Genomic DNA, 20,430 nt, shown 5'->3' on the forward strand with positions numbered 1-20,430 from the left:
AGAGCAAATACTAATGAATCTCACAGAATAGTGAGAGAACAAGTGTAAAAGACATCAAAATGTAAGTCTCTAGTCTAGACAGGATGTTGTACACTGCAGAAATCCTTGAAATAGAGTTAGTTCACATGAAACCAGTGTTTTATACCACCAGAATACACTGAAAAGTAGTATTCAACTGTAAAACAGTTGAAAGACAAGTGTATATAGCTTCGCAAGTTGGAGAAGAGTGTATAAAGTTGCTTCTACATGTGGTGATGTTCCACATGTAGAGGAGAAGGCCCATTATAGGAAACAGCTAGAAATCAATAGTAATTCTGAGGAAATACTAATGAATATCACAGACTTATGAGAGAACAAGTGGAAAAGACATCAAAATGTAAGTCTCTAGTCTAGACAGGATGTTGTACACTGCAGAAATCCTTGAAATAGAGTTAGTTCACATGAAACCAGTGTTTTATACCACCAGAATACACTGAAAAGTAGTATTCAACTGTAAAACAGTTGAAAGACAAGTGTATATAGCTTCGCAAGTTCAGAGAAGAGTGTATAAAGTTGCTTCTACATGTGGTGATGTTCCACAAGTAGAGAAGAAGGCCCATTATAGGACACTACAAGAAATCAGTAGTCATTCAGAGCAAATACTAATGAATATCACAGAATAGTGAGAGAACAAGTGTAAAAGACATCAAAATGTAAGTCTCTAGTCTGGAAAGGATGTTGTACTCTGCAGAAATCCTTGAAATAGAGTTAGTTCACAAGAAACCAGTGTTTGAAACCACCAGAGTTCACTGAAAAGTAGCATTCAACTGGAAAACAGTTGAAAGACAAGTTTATGTAGCTTCGCAAGTTCAGAGAAGAGAGTATAAAGTTGCTTCTACATGTGGTGAAGTCCCACAAGTAGAGGAGAAGGCCCATTATAGGAAACAGGTAGAAATCAGTAGTCATTCAGAGCAAATACTAATGAATATCACAGAATAGTGAGAGAACAAGTGTAAAAGACATCAAAATATAAGTCTCTAGTCTAGACAGTATGTTGTACACTGCAGAAATCCTTGAAATAGAGTTAGTTCACATGAAACCAGTGTTTTATACCACCAGAATTCACTGAAAAGTAGTATTCAACTGTAAAACAGTTGAAAGACAAGTGTATATAGCTTCGCAAGTTCAGAGAAGAGTGTATAAAGTTGCTTCTACATGTGGTGAAGTCGCACAAGTAGAGGAGAAGGCCCATTATAGGAAACAGCTAGAAATCAGTAGTCATTCAGAGCAAATACTAATGAATATCACAGAATAGTGAGAGAACAAGTGTAAAAGACATCAAAATGTAAGTCTCTAGTCTAGACAGGATGTTTTACACTGCAGAAATCTTTGAAATAGAGTTAGTTCACATGAAACCAGTGTTTTATACCACCAGAATACACTGAAAAGTAGTATTCAACTGTAAAACAGTTGAAAGACAAGTGTATATAGCTTCGCAAGTTCAGAGAAGAGTGTATAAAGTTGCTTATACATGTGGTGATGTTTCACAAGTAGAGGAGAAGGCCCATTATAGGAAACAGCTAGCAATCAGTAGTCATTCAGAGCAAATACTAATGAATATCACAGAATAGTGAGAGAACAAGTGTAAAAGACATCAAAATGTAAGTCTCTAGTCTGGAAAGGATGTTGTACACTGCAGAAATCCTTGAAATAGAGTTAGTTCACAAGAAACCAGTGTTTGAAACCACCAGAGTTCACTGAAAAGTAGCATTCAACTGTAAAACAGTTGAAAGACAAGTTTATGTAGCTTCGCAAGTTCAGAGAAGAGTGTATAAAGTTGCTTCTACATGTGGTGAAGTCCCACAAGTAGAAAAGAAGGCTCATTATAGGACTCTGCAAGAAAGCAGTAGTAATTCAGAGCAAATCCTAATGAATATCACAGACTTATGAGAGAACAAGTGGAAAGCACATCAAAATGTAAGTTTCTAGTGTAGAAAGGATGTTGTACACTGTAGGAATCCTTGAAATAGAGTTAGTTCACATGAATCCAGTGTTTGAAACTACCAGAATTCACTGATAAGTAGTATTCAACTGTAAAACAGTTGAAAGACAAGTGTATATAGCTTCGCAAGTTCAGAAAAGAGTGTATAAAGTTGCTTCTACATGTGGTGAAGTTCCACAAGTAGAGGAGAAGGCCCATTATAGGAAACAGGTAGAAATCAGTAGTCATTCAGAGCAAATACTAATGAATCTCACAGAATAGTGAGAGAACAAGTGTAAAAGATATTAAAATGTAAGTCTCTAGTCTGGAAAGGATGTTGTACACCGCAGAAATCCTGAAAATAGAGTTAGTTCACATGAAACCAGTGTTTGAAACCACCAGAGTTCACTGAAAAGTAGTATTCAACTGTAAAACAGTTGAAAGACAAGTTTATGTAGCTTCGCAAGTTCAGAGAAGAGTGTATAAACTTGTTTGTACATGTGGTGAAGTCCCACAAGTTGAGGAGAAGGCCCATTATAGGAAACAGCTAGAAATCAGTAGTAATTCTGAGGAAATACTAATGAAAATCACAGACTTATGAGAGAACAAGTGGAAAAGACATCAAAATGTAAGTCTCTAGTCTAGACAGTATGTTGTACACTGCAGAAATCCTTGAAATAGAGTTAGTTCACATGAAACCAGTGTTTTATACCACCAGAATTCACTGAAAAGTAGTATTCAACTGTAAAACAGTTGAAAGACAAGTGTATATAGCTTCGCAAGTTCAGAGAAGAGTGTATAAAGTTGCTTCTACATGTGGTGAAGTCGCACAAGTAGAGGAGAAGGCCCATTATAGGAAACAGCTAGAAATCAGTAGTAATTCTGAGGAAATACTAATGAAAATCACAGACTTATGAGAGAACAAGTGGAAAAGACATCAAAATGTAAGTCTCTAGTCTAGACAGTATGTTGTACACTGCAGAAATCCTTGAAATACAGTTAGTTCACATGAAACCAGTGTTTTATACCACCAGAATACACTGAAAAGTAGTATTCAACTGTAAAACAGTTGAAAGACAAGTGTATATAGCTTCGCAAGTTCAGAGAAGAGTGTATAAAGTTGCTTATACATGTGGTGATGTTTCACAAGTAGAGGAGAAGGCCCATTATAAGAAACAGCTAGAAATCAGTAGTCATTCAGAGCAAATACTAATGAATATCACAGAATAGTGAGAGAACAAGTGTAAAAGACATCAAAATGTAAGTCTCTAGTCTGGAAAGGATGTTGTACACTGCAGAAATCCTTGAAATAGAGTTAGTTCACAAGAAACCAGTGTTTGAAACCACCAGAGTTCACTGAAAAGTAGCATTCAACTGTAAAACAGTTGAAAGACAAGTTTATGTAGCTTCGCAAGTTCAGAGAAGAGTGTATAAAGTTGCTTCTACATGTGGTGAAGTCCCAAAAGTAGAGGAGAAGGCCCATTATAGGAAACAGGTAGAAATCAGTAGTCATTCAGAGCAAATACTAATGAATCTCACAGAATAGTGAGAGAACAAGTGTAAAAGACATCAAAATATAAGTCTCTAGTCTAGACAGTATGTTGTACACTGCAGAAATCCTTGAAATAGAGTTAGTTCACATGAAACCAGTGTTTTATACCACCAGAATTCACTGAAAAGTAGTATTCAACTGTAAAACAGTTGAAAGACAAGTGTATATAGCTTCGCAAGTTCAGAGAAGAGTGTATAAAGTTGCTTCTACATGTGGTGAAGTCGCACAAGTAGAGGAGAAGGCCCATTATAGGAAACAGCTAGAAATCAGTAGTAATTCTGAGCAAATACTAATGAATATCACAGACTTATGGGAAAACAAGTGTAAAAGACATCAAAATGTAAGTTTCTAGTCTAGAAAGGCTGTTATACACTACAGAAATCTTTGAAATAGAGTTACTTCACAAGAAACAAGTGTTTCAACCCACTGGAATTCACTGAAAAGTAGTATTTCAGTGTAAAACAGTTGAAAGACAAGTTTATGTAGCTTCGCAAGTTCAGAGAAGAGTGTATAAAGTTGCTTCTACATGTGGTGAAGTCCCACAAGTAGAAAAGAAGGCTCATTATAGGACTCTGCAAGAAAGCAGTAGTAATTCAGAGCAAATCCTAATGAATATCACAGACTTATGAGAGAACAAGTGGAAAGCACATCAAAATGTAAGTTTCTAGTGTAGAAAGGATGTTGTACACTGTAGAAATCCTTGAAATAGAGTTAGTTCACATGAATCCAGTGTTTGAAACCACCAGAATTCACTGATAAGTAGTATTCAACTGTAAAACAGTTGAAAGACAAGTGTATATAGCTTCGCAAGTTCAGAGAAGAGTGTATAAAGTTGCTTCTACATGTGGTGAAGTTCCACAAGTAGAGGAGAAGGCCCATTATAGGAAACAGGTAGAAATCAGTAGTCATTCAGAGCAAATACTAATGAATCTCACAGAATAGTGAGAGAACAAGTGTAAAAGATATTAAAATGTAAGTCTCTAGTCTGGAAAGGATGTTGTACACCGCAGAAATCCTTAAAATAGAGTTAGTTCACATGAAACCAGTGTTTGAAACCACCAGAGTTCACTGAAAAGTAGTATTCAACTGTAAAACAGTTGAAAGACAAGTTTATGTAGCTTCGCAAGTTCAGAGAAGAGTGTATAAACTTGTTTGTACATGTGGTGAAGTCCCACAAGTTGAGGAGAAGGCCCATTATAGGAAACAGCTAGAAATCAGTAGTAATTCTGAGGAAATACTAATGAATATCACAGACTTATGAGAGAACAAGTGGAAAAGACATCAAAATGTAAGTCTCTAGTCTAGACAGGATGTTGTACACTGCAGAAATCCTTGAAATAGAGTTAGTTCACATGAAACCAGTGTTTTATACCACCAGAATACACTGAAAAGTAGTATTCAACTGTAAAACAGTTGAAAGACAAGTGTATATAGCTTCGCAAGTTGGAGAAGAGTGTATAAAGTTGCTTCTACATGTGGTGATGTTCCACATGTAGAGGAGAAGGCCCATTATAGGAAACAGCTAGAAATCAATAGTAATTCTGAGGAAATACTAATGAATATCACAGACTTATGAGAGAACAAGTGGAAAAGACATCAAAATGTAAGTCTCTAGTCTAGACAGGATGTTGTACACTGCAGAAATCCTTGAAATAGAGTTAGTTCACATGAAACCAGTGTTTTATACCACCAGAATACACTGAAAAGTAGTATTCAACTGTAAAACAGTTGAAAGACAAGTGTATATAGCTTCGCAAGTTCAGAGAAGAGTGTATAAAGTTGCTTCTACATGTGGTGATGTTCCACAAGTAGAGAAGAAGGCCCATTATAGGACACTACAAGAAATCAGTAGTCATTCAGAGCAAATACTAATGAATATCACAGAATAGTGAGAGAACAAGTGTAAAAGACATCAAAATGTAAGTCTCTAGTCTGGAAAGGATGTTGTACACTGCAGAAATCCTTGAAATAGAGTTAGTTCACAAGAAACCAGTGTTTGAAACCACCAGAGTTCACTGAAAAGTAGCATTCAACTGTAAAACAGTTGAAAGACAAGTTTATGTAGCTTCGCAAGTTCAGAGAAGAGAGTATAAAGTTGCTTCTACATGTGGTGAAGTCCCACAAGTAGAGGAGAAGGCCCATTATAGGAAACAGGTAGAAATCAGTAGTCATTCAGAGCAAATACTAATGAATATCACAGAATAGTGAGAGAACAAGTGTAAAAGACATCAAAATATAAGTCTCTAGTCTAGACAGTATGTTGTACACTGCAGAAATCCTTGAAATAGAGTTAGTTCACATGAAACCAGTGTTTTATACCACCAGAATTCACTGAAAAGTAGTATTCAACTGTAAAACAGTTGAAAGACAAGTGTATATAGCTTCGCAAGTTCAGAGAAGAGTGTATAAAGTTGCTTCTACATGTGGTGAAGTCGCACAAGTAGAGGAGAAGGCCCATTATAGGAAACAGCTAGAAATCAGTAGTCATTCAGAGCAAATACTAATGAATATCACAGAATAGTGAGAGAACAACTGTAAAAGACATCAAAATGTAAGTCTCTAGTCTAGACAGGATGTTTTACACTGCAGAAATCTTTGAAATAGAGTTAGTTCACATGAAACCAGTGTTTGAAACCACCAGAGTTCACTGAAAAGTAGTATTCAACTGTAAAACAGTTGAAAGACAAGTTTATGTAGCTTCGCAAGTTCAGAGAAGAGTGTATAAACTTGTTTGTACATGTGGTGAAGTCCCACAAGTTGAGGAGAAGGCCCATTATAGGAAACAGCTAGAAATCAGTAGTAATTCTGAGGAAATACTAATGAATATCACAGACTTATGAGATAACAAGTGGAAAAGACATCAAAATGTAAGTCTCTAGTCTAGACAGGATGTTGTACACTGCAGAAATCCTTGAAATATAGTTAGTTCACATGAAACCAGTGTTTTATACCACCAGAATACACTGAAAAGTAGTATTCAACTGTAAAACAGTTGAAAGACAAGTGTATATAGCTTCGCAAGTTCAGAGAAGAGTGTATAAAGTTGCTTCTACATGTGGTGAAGTTCCACAAGTAGAGGAGAAGGCCCATTATAGGAAACAGGTAGAAATCAGTAGTCATTCAGAGCAAATACTAATGAATCTCACAGAATAGTGAGAGAACAAGTGTAAAAGACATCAAAATGTAAGTCTCTAGTCTAGACAGGATGTTGTACACTGCAGAAATCCTTGAAATAGAGTTAGTTCACATGAAACCAGTGTTTTATACCACCAGAATACACTGAAAAGTAGTATTCAACTGTAAAACAGTTGAAAGACAAGTGTATATAGCTTCGCAAGTTGGAGAAGAGTGTATAAAGTTGCTTCTACATGTGGTGATGTTCCACATGTAGAGGAGAAGGCCCATTATAGGAAACAGCTAGAAATCAATAGTAATTCTGAGGAAATACTAATGAATATCACAGACTTATGAGAGAACAAGTGGAAAAGACATCAAAATGTAAGTCTCTAGTCTAGACAGGATGTTGTACACTGCAGAAATCCTTGAAATAGAGTTAGTTCACATGAAACCAGTGTTTTATACCACCAGAATACACTGAAAAGTAGTATTCAACTGTAAAACAGTTGAAAGACAAGTGTATATAGCTTCGCAAGTTCAGAGAAGAGTGTATAAAGTTGCTTCTACATGTGGTGATGTTCCACAAGTAGAGAAGAAGGCCCATTATAGGACACTACAAGAAATCAGTAGTCATTCAGAGCAAATACTAATGAATATCACAGAATAGTGAGAGAACAAGTGTAAAAGACATCAAAATGTAAGTCTCTAGTCTGGAAAGGATGTTGTACACTGCAGAAATCCTTGAAATAGAGTTAGTTCACAAGAAACCAGTGTTTGAAACCACCAGAGTTCACTGAAAAGTAGCATTCAACTGTAAAACAGTTGAAAGACAAGTTTATGTAGCTTCGCAAGTTCAGAGAAGAGTATAAAGTTGCTTCTACATGTGGTGAAGTCCCACAAGTAGAGGAGAAGGCCCATTATAGGAAACAGGTAGAAATCAGTAGTCATTCAGAGCAAATACTAATGAATATCACAGAATAGTGAGAGAACAAGTGTAAAAGACATCAAAATATAAGTCTCTAGTCTAGACAGTATGTTGTACACTGCAGAAATCCTTGAAATAGAGTTAGTTCACATGAAACCAGTGTTTTATACCACCAGAATTCACTGAAAAGTAGTATTCAACTGTAAAACAGTTGAAAGACAAGTGTATATAGCTTCGCAAGTTCAGAGAAGAGTGTATAAAGTTGCTTCTACATGTGGTGAAGTCGCACAAGTAGAGGAGAAGGCCCATTATAGGAAACAGCTAGAAATCAGTAGTCATTCAGAGCAAATACTAATGAATATCACAGAATAGTGAGAGAACAAGTGTAAAAGACATCAAAATGTAAGTCTCTAGTCTAGACAGGATGTTTTACACTGCAGAAATCTTTGAAATAGAGTTAGTTCACATGAAACCAGTGTTTGAAACCACCAGAGTTCACTGAAAAGTAGTATTCAACTGTAAAACAGTTGAAAGACAAGTTTATGTAGCTTCGCAAGTTCAGAGAAGAGTGTATAAACTTGTTTGTACATGTGGTGAAGTCCCACAAGTTGAGGAGAAGGCCCATTATAGGAAACAGCTAGAAATCAGTAGTAATTCTGAGGAAATACTAATGAATATCACAGACTTATGAGAGAACAAGTGGAAAAGACATCAAAATGTAAGTCTCTAGTCTAGACAGGATGTTGTACACTGCAGAAATCCTTGAAATAGAGTTAGTTCACATGAAACCAGTGTTTTATACCACCAGAATACACTGAAAAGTAGTATTCAACTGTAAAACAGTTGAAAGACAAGTGTATATAGCTTCGCAAGTTCAGAGAAGAGTGTATAAAGTTGCTTCTACATGTGGTGAAGTTCCACAAGTAGAGGAGAAGGCCCATTATAGGAAACAGGTAGAAATCAGTAGTCATTCAGAGCAAATACTAATGAATCTCACAGAATAGTGAGAGAACAAGTGTAAAAGACATCAAAATGTAAGTCTCTAGTCTAGACAGGATGTTGTACACTGCAGAAATCCTTGAAATAGAGTTAGTTCACATGAAACCAGTGTTTTATACCACCAGAATACACTGAAAAGTAGTATTCAACTGTAAAACAGTTGAAAGACAAGTGTATATAGCTTCGCAAGTTGGAGAAGAGTGTATAAAGTTGCTTCTACATGTGGTGATGTTCCACATGTAGAGGAGAAGGCCCATTATAGGAAACAGCTAGAAATCAATAGTAATTCTGAGGAAATACTAATGAATATCACAGACTTATGAGAGAACAAGTGGAAAAGACATCAAAATGTAAGTCTCTAGTCTAGACAGGATGTTGTACACTGCAGAAATCCTTGAAATAGAGTTAGTTCACATGAAACCAGTGTTTTATACCACCAGAATACACTGAAAAGTAGTATTCAACTGTAAAACAGTTGAAAGACAAGTGTATATAGCTTCGCAAGTTCAGAGAAGAGTGTATAAAGTTGCTTCTACATGTGGTGATGTTCCACAAGTAGAGAAGAAGGCCCATTATAGGACACTACAAGAAATCAGTAGTCATTCAGAGCAAATACTAATGAATATCACAGAATAGTGAGAGAACAAGTGTAAAAGACATCAAAATGTAAGTCTCTAGTCTGGAAAGGATGTTGTACACTGCAGAAATCCTTGAAATAGAGTTAGTTCACAAGAAACCAGTGTTTGAAACCACCAGAGTTCACTGAAAAGTAGCATTCAACTGTAAAACAGTTGAAAGACAAGTTTATGTAGCTTCGCAAGTTCAGAGAAGAGAGTATAAAGTTGCTTCTACATGTGGTGAAGTCCCACAAGTAGAGGAGAAGGCCCATTATAGGAAACAGGTAGAAATCAGTAGTCATTCAGAGCAAATACTAATGAATATCACAGAATAGTGAGAGAACAAGTGTAAAAGACATCAAAATATAAGTCTCTAGTCTAGACAGTATGTTGTACACTGCAGAAATCCTTGAAATAGAGTTAGTTCACATGAAACCAGTGTTTTATACCACCAGAATTCACTGAAAAGTAGCATTCAACTGTAAAACAGTTGAAAGACAAGTGTATATAGCTTCGCAAGTTCAGAGAAGAGTGTATAAAGTTGCTTCTACATGTGGTGAAGTCGCACAAGTAGAGGAGAAGGCCCATTATAGGAAACAGCTAGAAATCAGTAGTCATTCAGAGCAAATACTAATGAATATCACAGAATAGTGAGAGAACAAGTGTAAAAGACATCAAAATGTAAGTCTCTAGTCTAGACAGGATGTTTTACACTGCAGAAATCTTTGAAATAGAGTTAGTTCACATGAAACCAGTGTTTGAAACCACCAGAGTTCACTGAAAAGTAGTATTCAACTGTAAAACAGTTGAAAGACAAGTTTATGTAGCTTCGCAAGTTCAGAGAAGAGTGTATAAACTTGTTTGTACATGTGGTGAAGTCCCACAAGTTGAGGAGAAGGCCCATTATAGGAAACAGCTAGAAATCAGTAGTAATTCTGAGGAAATACTAATGAATATCACAGACTTATGAGAGAACAAGTGGAAAAGACATCAAAATGTAAGTCTCTAGTCTAGACAGGATGTTGTACACTGCAGAAATCCTTGAAATAGAGTTAGTTCACATGAAACCAGTGTTTTATACCACCAGAATACACTGAAAAGTAGTATTCAACTGTAAAACAGTTGAAAGACAAGTGTATATAGCTTCGCAAGTTCAGAGAAGAGTGTATAAAGTTGCTTCTACATGTGGTGAAGTTCCACAAGTAGAGGAGAAGGCCCATTATAGGAAACAGGTAGAAATCAGTAGTCATTCAGAGCAAATACTAATGAATCTCACAGAATAGTGAGAGAACAAGTGTAAAAGACATCAAAATGTAAGTCTCTAGTCTAGACAGGATGTTGTACACTGCAGAAATCCTTGAAATAGAGTTAGTTCACATGAAACCAGTGTTTTATACCACCAGAATACACTGAAAAGTAGTATTCAACTGTAAAACAGTTGAAAGACAAGTGTATATAGCTTCGCAAGTTGGAGAAGAGTGTATAAAGTTGCTTCTACATGTGGTGATGTTCCACATGTAGAGGAGAAGGCCCATTATAGGAAACAGCTAGAAATCAATAGTAATTCTGAGGAAATACTAATGAATATCACAGACTTATGAGAGAACAAGTGGAAAAGACATCAAAATGTAAGTCTCTAGTCTAGACAGGATGTTGTACACTGCAGAAATCCTTGAAATAGAGTTAGTTCACATGAAACCAGTGTTTTATACCACCAGAATACACTGAAAAGTAGTATTCAACTGTAAAACAGTTGAAAGACAAGTGTATATAGCTTCGCAAGTTCAGAGAAGAGTGTATAAAGTTGCTTCTACATGTGGTGATGTTCCACAAGTAGAGAAGAAGGCCCATTATAGGACACTACAAGAAATCAGTAGTCATTCAGAGCAAATACTAATGAATATCACAGAATAGTGAGAGAACAAGTGTAAAAGACATCAAAATGTAAGTCTCTAGTCTGGAAAGGATGTTGTACACTGCAGAAATCCTTGAAATAGAGTTAGTTCACAAGAAACCAGTGTTTGAAACCACCAGAGTTCACTGAAAAGTAGCATTCAACTGTAAAACAGTTGAAAGACAAGTTTATGTAGCTTCGCAAGTTCAGAGAAGAGAGTATAAAGTTGCTTCTACATGTGGTGAAATCCCACAAGTAGAGGAGAAGGCCCATTATAGGAAACAGGTAGAAATCAGTAGTCATTCAGAGCAAATACTAATGAATATGACAGAATAGTGAGAGAACAAGTGTAAAAGACATCAAAATATAAGTCTCTAGTCTAGACAGTATGTTGTACACTGCAGAAATCCTTGAAATAGAGTTAGTTCACATGAAACCAGTGTTTTATACCACCAGAATTCACTGAAAAGTAGTATTCAACTGTAAAACAGTTGAAAGACAAGTGTATATAGCTTCGCAAGTTCAGAGAAGAGTGTATAAAGTTGCTTCTACATGTGGTGAAGTCGCACAAGTAGAGGAGAAGGCCCATTATAGGAAACAGCTAGAAATCAGTAGTCATTCAGAGCAAATACTAATGAATATCACAGAATAGTGAGAGAACAAGTGTAAAAGACATCAAAATGTAAGTCTCTAGTCTAGACAGGATGTTTTACACTGCAGAAATCTTTGAAATAGAGTTAGTTCACATGAAACCAGTGTTTTATACCACCAGAATACACTGAAAAGTAGTATTCAACTGTAAAACAGTTGAAAGACAAGTGTATATAGCTTCGCAAGTTCAGAGAAGAGTGTATAAAGTTGCTTATACATGTGGTGATGTTTCACAAGTAGAGGAGAAGGCCCATTATAGGAAACAGCTAGCAATCAGTAGTCATTCAGAGCAAATACTAATGAATATCACAGAATAGTGAGAGAACAAGTGTAAAAGACATCAAAATGTAAGTCTCTAGTCTGGAAAGGATGTTGTACACTGCAGAAATCCTTGAAATAGAGTTAGTTCACAAGAAACCAGTGTTTGAAACCACCAGAGTTCACTGAAAAGTAGCATTCAACTGTAAAACAGTTGAAAGACAAGTTTATGTAGCTTCGCAAGTTCAGAGAAGAGTGTATAAAGTTGCTTCTACATGTGGTGAAGTCCCACAAGTAGAAAAGAAGGCTCATTATAGGACTCTGCAAGAAAGCAGTAGTAATTCAGAGCAAATCCTAATGAATATCACAGACTTATGAGAGAACAAGTGGAAAGCACATCAAAATGTAAGTTTCTAGTGTAGAAAGGATGTTGTACACTGTAGAAATCCTTGAAATAGAGTTAGTTCACATGAATCCAGTGTTTGAAACTACCAGAATTCACTGATAAGTAGTATTCAACTGTAAAACAGTTGAAAGACAAGTGTATATAGCTTCGCAAGTTCAGAAAAGAGTGTATAAAGTTGCTTCTACATGTGGTGAAGTTCCACAAGTAGAGGAGAAGGCCCATTATAGGAAACAGGTAGAAATCAGTAGTCATTCAGAGCAAATACTAATGAATCTCAAAGAATAGTGAGAGAACAAGTGTAAAAGATATTAAAATGTAAGTCTCTAGTCTGGAAAGGATGTTGTACACCGCAGAAATCCTTAAAATAGAGTTAGTTCACATGAAACCAGTGTTTGAAACCAACAGAGTTCACTGAAAAGTAGTATTCAACTGTAAAACAGTTGAAAGACAAGTTTATGTAGCTTCGCAAGTTCAGAGAAGAGTGTATAAACTTGTTTGTACATGTGGTGAAGTCCCACAAGTTGAGGAGAAGGCCCATTATAGGAAACAGCTAGAAATCAGTAGTAATTCTGAGGAAATACTAATGAATATCACAGACTTATGAGAGAACAAGTGGAAAAGACATCAAAATGTAAGTCTCTAGTCTAGACAGGATGTTGTACACTGCAGAAATCCTTGAAATAGAGTTAGTTCACATGAAACCAGTGTTTTATACCACCAGAATACACTGAAAAGTAGTATTCAACTGTAAAACAGTTGAAAGACAAGTGTATATAGCTTCGCAAGTTCAGAGAAGAGTGTATAAAGTTGCTTCTACATGTGGTGAAGTTCCACAAGTAGAGGAGAAGGCCCATTATAGGAAACAGGTAGAAATCAGTAGTCATTCAGAGCAAATACTAATGAATCTCACAGAATAGTGAGAGAACAAGTGTAAAAGACATCAAAATGTAAGTCTCTAGTCTAGACAGGATGTTGTACACTGCAGAAATCCTTGAAATAGAGTTAGTTCACATGAAACCAGTGTTTTATACCACCAGAATACACTGAAAAGTAGTATTCAACTGTAAAACAGTTGAAAGACAAGTGTATATAGCTTCGCATGTCGGAGAAGAGTGTATAAAGTTGCTTCTACATGTGGTGATGTTCCACATGTAGAGGAGAAGGCCCATTATAGGAAACAGCTAGAAATCAATAGTAATTCTGAGGAAATACTAATGAATATCACAGACCTATGAGAGAACAAGTGGAAAAGACATCAAAATGTAAGTCTCTAGTCTAGACAGGATGTTGTACACTGCAGAAATCCTTGAAATAGAGTTAGTTCACATGAAACCAGTGTTTTATACCACCAGAATACACTGAAAAGTAGTATTCAACTGTAAAACAGTTGAAAGACAAGTGTATATAGCTTCGCAAGTTCAGAGAAGAGTGTATAAAGTTGCTTCTACATGTGGTGATGTTCCACAAGTAGAGAAGAAGGCCCATTATAGGACACTACAAGAAATCAGTAGTCATTCAGAGCAAATACTAATGAATATCACAGAATAGTGAGAGAACAAGTGTAAAAGACATCAAAATGTAAGTCTCTAGTCTGGAAAGGATGTTGTACACTGCAGAAATCCTTGAAATAGAGTTAGTTCACAAGAAACCAGTGTTTGAAACCACCAGAGTTCACTGAAAAGTAGCATTCAACTGTAAAACAGTTGAAAGACAAGTTTATGTAGCTTCGCAAGTTCAGAGAAGAGAGTATAAAGTTGCTTCTACATGTGGTGAAGTCCCACAAGTAGAGGAGAAGGCCCATTATAGGAAACAGGTAGAAATCAGTAGTCATTCAGAGCAAATACTAATGAATATCACAGAATAGTGAGAGAACAAGTGTAAAAGACATCAAAATATAAGTCTCTAGTCTAGACAGTATGTTGTACACTGCAGAAATCCTTGAAATAGAGTTAGTTCACATGAAACCAGTGTTTTATACCACCAGAATTCACTGAAAAGTAGTATTCAACTGTAAAACAGTTGAAAGACAAGTGTATATAGCTTCGCAAGTTCAGAGAAGAGTGTATAAAGTTGCTTCTACATGTGGTGAAGTCGCACAAGTAGAGGAGAAGGCCCATTATAGGAAACAGCTAGAAATCAGTAGTCATTCAGAGCAAATACTAATGAATATCACAGAATAGTGAGAGAACAAGTGTAAAAGACATCAAAATGTAAGTCTCTAGTCTAGACAGGATGTTTTACACTGCAGAAATCTTTGAAATAGAGTTAGTTCACATGAAACCAGTGTTTTATACCACCAGAATACACTGAAAAGTAGTATTCAACTGTAAAACAGTTGAAAGACAAGTGTATATAGCTTCGCAAGTTCAGAGAAGAGTGTATAAAGTTGCTTATACATGTGGTGATGTTTCACAAGTAGAGGAGAAGGCCCATTATAGGAAACAGCTAGCAATCAGTAGTCATTCAGAGCAAATACTAATGAATATCACAGAATAGTGAGAGAACAAGTGTAAAAGACATCAAAATGTAAGTCTCTAGTCTGGAAAGGATGTTGTACACTGCAGAAATCCTTGAAATAGAGTTAGTTCACAAGAAACCAGTGTTTGAAACCACCAGAGTTCACTGAAAAGTAGCATTCAACTGTAAAACAGTTGAAAGACAAGTTTATGTAGCTTCGCAAGTTCAGAGAAGAGTGTATAAAGTTGCTTCTACATGTAGTGAAGTCCCACAAGTAGAAAAGAAGGCTCATTATAGGACTCTGCAAGAAAGCAGTAGTAATTCAGAGCAAATCCTAATGAATATCACAGACTTATGAGAGAACAAGTGGAAAGCACATCAAAATGTAAGTTTCTAGTGTAGAAAGGATGTTGTACACTGTAGAAATTCTTGAAATAGAGTTAGTTCACATGAATCCAGTGTTTGAAACCACCAGAATTCACTGATAAGTAGTATTCAACTGTAAAACAGTTGAAAGACAAGTGTATATAGCTTCGCAAGTTCAGAAGAGAGTGTATAAAGTTGCTTCTACATGTGGTGAAGTTCCACAAGTAGAGGAGAAGGCCCATTATAGGAAACAGGTAGAAATCAGTAGTCATTCAGAGCAAATACTAATGAATCTCACAGAATAGTGAGAGAACAAGTGTAAAAGATATTAAAATGTAAGTCTCTAGTCTGGAAAGGATGTTGTACACCGCAGAAATCCTTAAAATAGAGTTAGTTCACATGAAACCAGTGTTTGAAACCACCAGAGTTCACTGAAAAGTAGTATTCAACTGTAAAACAGTTGAAAGACAAGTTTATGTAGCTTCGCAAGTTCAGAGAAGAGTGTATAAACTTGTTTGTACATGTGGTGAAGTCCCACAAGTTGAGGAGAAGGCCCATTATAGGAAACAGCTAGAAATCAGTAGTAATTCTGAGGAAATACTAATGAATATCACAGACTTATGAGAGAACAAGTGGAAAAGACATCAAAATGTAAGTCTCTAGTCTAGACAGGATGTTGTACACTGCAGAAATCCTTGAAATAGAGTTAGTTCACATGAAACCAGTGTTTTATACCACCAGAATACACTGAAAAGTAGTATTCAACTGTAAAACAGTTGAAAGACAAGTGTATATAGCTTCGCAAGTTCAGAGAAGAGTGTATAAAGTTGCTTCTACATGTGGTGAAGTTCCACAAGTAGAGGAGAAGGCCCATTATAGGAAACAGGTAGAAATCAGTAGTCATTCAGAGCAAATACTAATGAATCTCACAGAATAGTGAGAGAACAAGTGTAAAAGACATCAAAATGTAAGTCTCTAGTCTAGACAGGATGTTGTACACTGCAGAAATCCTTGAAATAGAGTTAGTTCACATGAAACCAGTGTTTTATACCACCAGAATACACTGAAAAGTAGTATTCAACTGTAAAACAGTTGAAAGACAAGTGTATATAGCTTCGCATGTTGGAGAAGAGTGTATAAAGTTGCTTCTACATGTGGTGATGTTCCACATGTAGAGGAGAAGGCCCATTATAGGAAACAGCTAGAAATCAATAGTAATTCTGAGGAAATACTAATGAATATCACAGACCTATGAGAGAACAAGTGGAAAAGACATCAAAATGTAAGTCTCTAGTCTAGACAGGATGTTGTACACTGCAGAAATCCTTGAAATAGAGTTAGTTCACATGAAACCAGTGTTTTATACCACCAGAATACACTGAAAAGTAGTATTCAACTGTAAAACAGTTGAAAGACAAGTGTATATAGCTTCGCAAGTTCAGAGAAGAGTGTATAAAGTTGCTTCTACATGTGGTGATGTTCCACAAGTAGAGAAGAAGGCCCATTATAGGACACTACAAGAAATCAGTAGTCATTCAGAGCAAATACTAATGAATATCACAGAATAGTGAGAGAACAAGTGTAAAAGACATCAAAATGTAAGTCTCTAGTCTGGAAAGGATGTTGTACACTGCAGAAATCCTTGAAATAGAGTTAGTTCACAAGAAACCAGTGTTTGAAACCACCAGAGTTCACTGAAAAGTAGCATTCAACTGTAAAACAGTTGAAAGACAAGTTTATGTAGCTTCGCAAGTTCAGAGAAGAGAGTATAAAGTTGCTTCTACATGTGGTGAAGTCCCACAAGTAGAGGAGAAGGCCCATTATAGGAAACAGGTAGAAATCAGTAGTCATTCAGAGCAAATACTAATGAATATCACAGAATAGTGAGAGAACAAGTGTAAAAGACATCAAAATATAAGTCTCTAGTCTAGACAGTATGTTGTACACTGCAGAAATCCTTGAAATAGAGTTAGTTCACATGAAACCAGTGTTTTATACCACCAGAATTCACTGAAAAGTAGCATTCAACTGTAAAACAGTTGAAAGACAAGTGTATATAGCTTCGCAAGTTCAGAGAAGAGTGTATAAAGTTGCTTCTACATGTGGTGAAGTCGCACAAGTAGAGGAGAAGGCCCATTATAGGAAACAGCTAGAAATCAGTAGTCATTCAGAGCAAATACTAATGAATATCACAGAATAGTGAGAGAACAAGTGTAAAAGACATCAAAATGTAAGTCTCTAGTCTAGACAGGATGTTTTACACTGCAGAAATCTTTGAAATAGAGTTAGTTCACATGAAACCAGTGTTTGAAACCACCAGAGTTCACTGAAAAGTAGTATTCAACTGTAAAACAGTTGAAAGACAAGTTTATGTAGCTTCGCAAGTTCAGAGAAGAGTGTATAAACTTGTTTGTACATGTGGTGAAGTCCCACAAGTTGAGGAGAAGGCCCATTATAGGAAACAGCTAGAAATCAGTAGTAATTCTGAGGAAATACTAATGAATATCACAGACTTATGAGAGAACAAGTGGAAAAGACATCAAAATGTAAGTCTCTAGTCTAGACAGGATGTTGTACACTGCAGAAATCCTTGAAATAGAGTTAGTTCACATGAAACCAGTGTTTTATACCACCAGAATACACTGAAAAGTAGTATTCAACTGTAAAACAGTTGAAAGACAAGTGTATATAGCTTCGCAAGTTCAGAGAAGAGTGTATAAAGTTGCTTCTACATGTGGTGAAGTTCCACAAGTAGAGGAGAAGGCCCATTATAGGAAACAGGTAGAAATCAGTAGTCATTCAGAGCAAATACTAATGAATCTCACAGAATAGTGAGAGAACAAGTGTAAAAGACATCAAAATGTAAGTCTCTAGTCTAGACAGGATGTTGTACACTGCAGAAATCCTTGAAATAGAGTTAGTTCACATGAAACCAGTGTTTTATACCACCAGAATACACTGAAAAGTAGTATTCAACTGTAAAACAGTTGAAAGACAAGTGTATATAGCTTCGCAAGTTGGAGAAGAGTGTATAAAGTTGCTTCTACATGTGGTGATGTTCCACATGTAGAGGAGAAGGCCCATTATAGGAAACAGCTAGAAATCAATAGTAATTCTGAGGAAATACTAATGAATATCACAGACTTATGAGAGAACAAGTGGAAAAGACATCAAAATGTAAGTCTCTAGTCTAGACAGGATGTTGTACACTGCAGAAATCCTTGAAATAGAGTTAGTTCACATGAAACCAGTGTTTTATACCACCAGAATACACTGAAAAGTAGTATTCAACTGTAAAACAGTTGAAAGACAAGTGTATATAGCTTCGCAAGTTCAGAGAAGAGTGTATAAAGTTGCTTCTACATGTGGTGATGTTCCACAAGTAGAGAAGAAGGCCCATTATAGGACACTACAAGAAATCAGTAGTCATTCAGAGCAAATACTAATGAATATCACAGAATAGTGAGAGAACAAGTGTAAAAGACATCAAAATGTAAGTCTCTAGTCTGGAAAGGATGTTGTACACTGCAGAAATCCTTGAAATAGAGTTAGTTCACAAGAAACCAGTGTTTGAAACCACCAGAGTTCACTGAAAAGTAGCATTCAACTGTAAAACAGTTGAAAGACAAGTTTATGTAGCTTCGCAAGTTCAGAGAAGAGAGTATAAAGTTGCTTCTACATGTGGTGAAATCCCACAAGTAGAGGAGAAGGCCCATTATAGGAAACAGGTAGAAATCAGTAGTCATTCAGAGCAAATACTAATGAATATCACAGAATAGTGAGAGAACAAGTGTAAAAGACATCAAAATATAAGTCTCTAGTCTAGACAGTATGTTGTACACTGCAGAAATCCTTGAAATAGAGTTAGTTCACATGAAACCAGTGTTTTATACCACCAGAATTCACTGAAAAGTAGTATTCAACTGTAAAACAGTTGAAAGACAAGTGTATATAGCTTCGCAAGTTCAGAGAAGAGTGTATAAAGTTGCTTCTACATGTGGTGAAGTCGCACAAGTAGAGGAGAAGGCCCATTATAGGAAACAGCTAGAAATCAGTAGTCATTCAGAGCAAATACTAATGAATATCACAGAATAGTGAGAGAACAAGTGTAAAAGACATCAAAATGTAAGTCTCTAGTCTAGACAGGATGTTTTACACTGCAGAAATCTTTGAAATAGAGTTAGTTCACATGAAACCAGTGTTTTATACCACCAGAATACACTGAAAAGTAGTATTCAACTGTAAAACAGTTGAAAGACAAGTGTATATAGCTTCGCAAGTTCAGAGAAGAGTGTATAAAGTTGCTTATACATGTGGTGATGTTTCACAAGTAGAGGAGAAGGCCCATTATAGGAAACAGCTAGCAATCAGTAGTCATTCAGAGCAAATACTAATGAATATCACAGAATAGTGAGAGAACAAGTGTAAAAGACATCAAAATGTAAGTCTCTAGTCTGGAAAGGATGTTGTACACTGCAGAAATCCTTGAAATAGAGTTAGTTCACAAGAAACCAGTGTTTGAAACCACCAGAGTTCACTGAAAAGTAGCATTCAACTGTAAAACAGTTGAAAGACAAGTTTATGTAGCTTCGCAAGTTCAGAGAAGAGTGTATAAAGTTGCTTCTACATGTGGTGAAGTCCCACAAGTAGAAAAGAAGGCTCATTATAGGACTCTGCAAGAAAGCAGTAGTAATTCAGAGCAAATCCTAATGAATATCACAGACTTATGAGAGAACAAGTGGAAAGCACATCAAAATGTAAGTTTCTAGTGTAGAAAGGATGTTGTACACTGTAGAAATCCTTGAAATAGAGTTAGTTCACATGAATCCAGTGTTTGAAACTACCAGAATTCACTGATAAGTAGTATTCAACTGTAAAACAGTTGAAAGACAAGTGTATATAGCTTCGCAAGTTCAGAAAAGAGTGTATAAAGTTGCTTCTACATGTGGTGAAGTTCCACAAGTAGAGGAGAAGGCCCATTATAGGAAACAGGTAGAAATCAGTAGTCATTCAGAGCAAATACTAATGAATCTCAAAGAATAGTGAGAGAACAAGTGTAAAAGATATTAAAATGTAAGTCTCTAGTCTGGAAAGGATGTTGTACACCGCAGAAATCCTTAAAATAGAGTTAGTTCACATGAAACCAGTGTTTGAAACCAACAGAGTTCACTGAAAAGTAGTATTCAACTGTAAAACAGTTGAAAGACAAGTTTATGTAGCTTCGCAAG

Source organism: Cnephaeus nilssonii (genome assembly GCF_951640355.1).
Source record: "Cnephaeus nilssonii genome assembly, chromosome: 8".
NCBI classification, from domain to species: Eukaryota; Metazoa; Chordata; class Mammalia; order Chiroptera; family Vespertilionidae; genus Cnephaeus; species Cnephaeus nilssonii.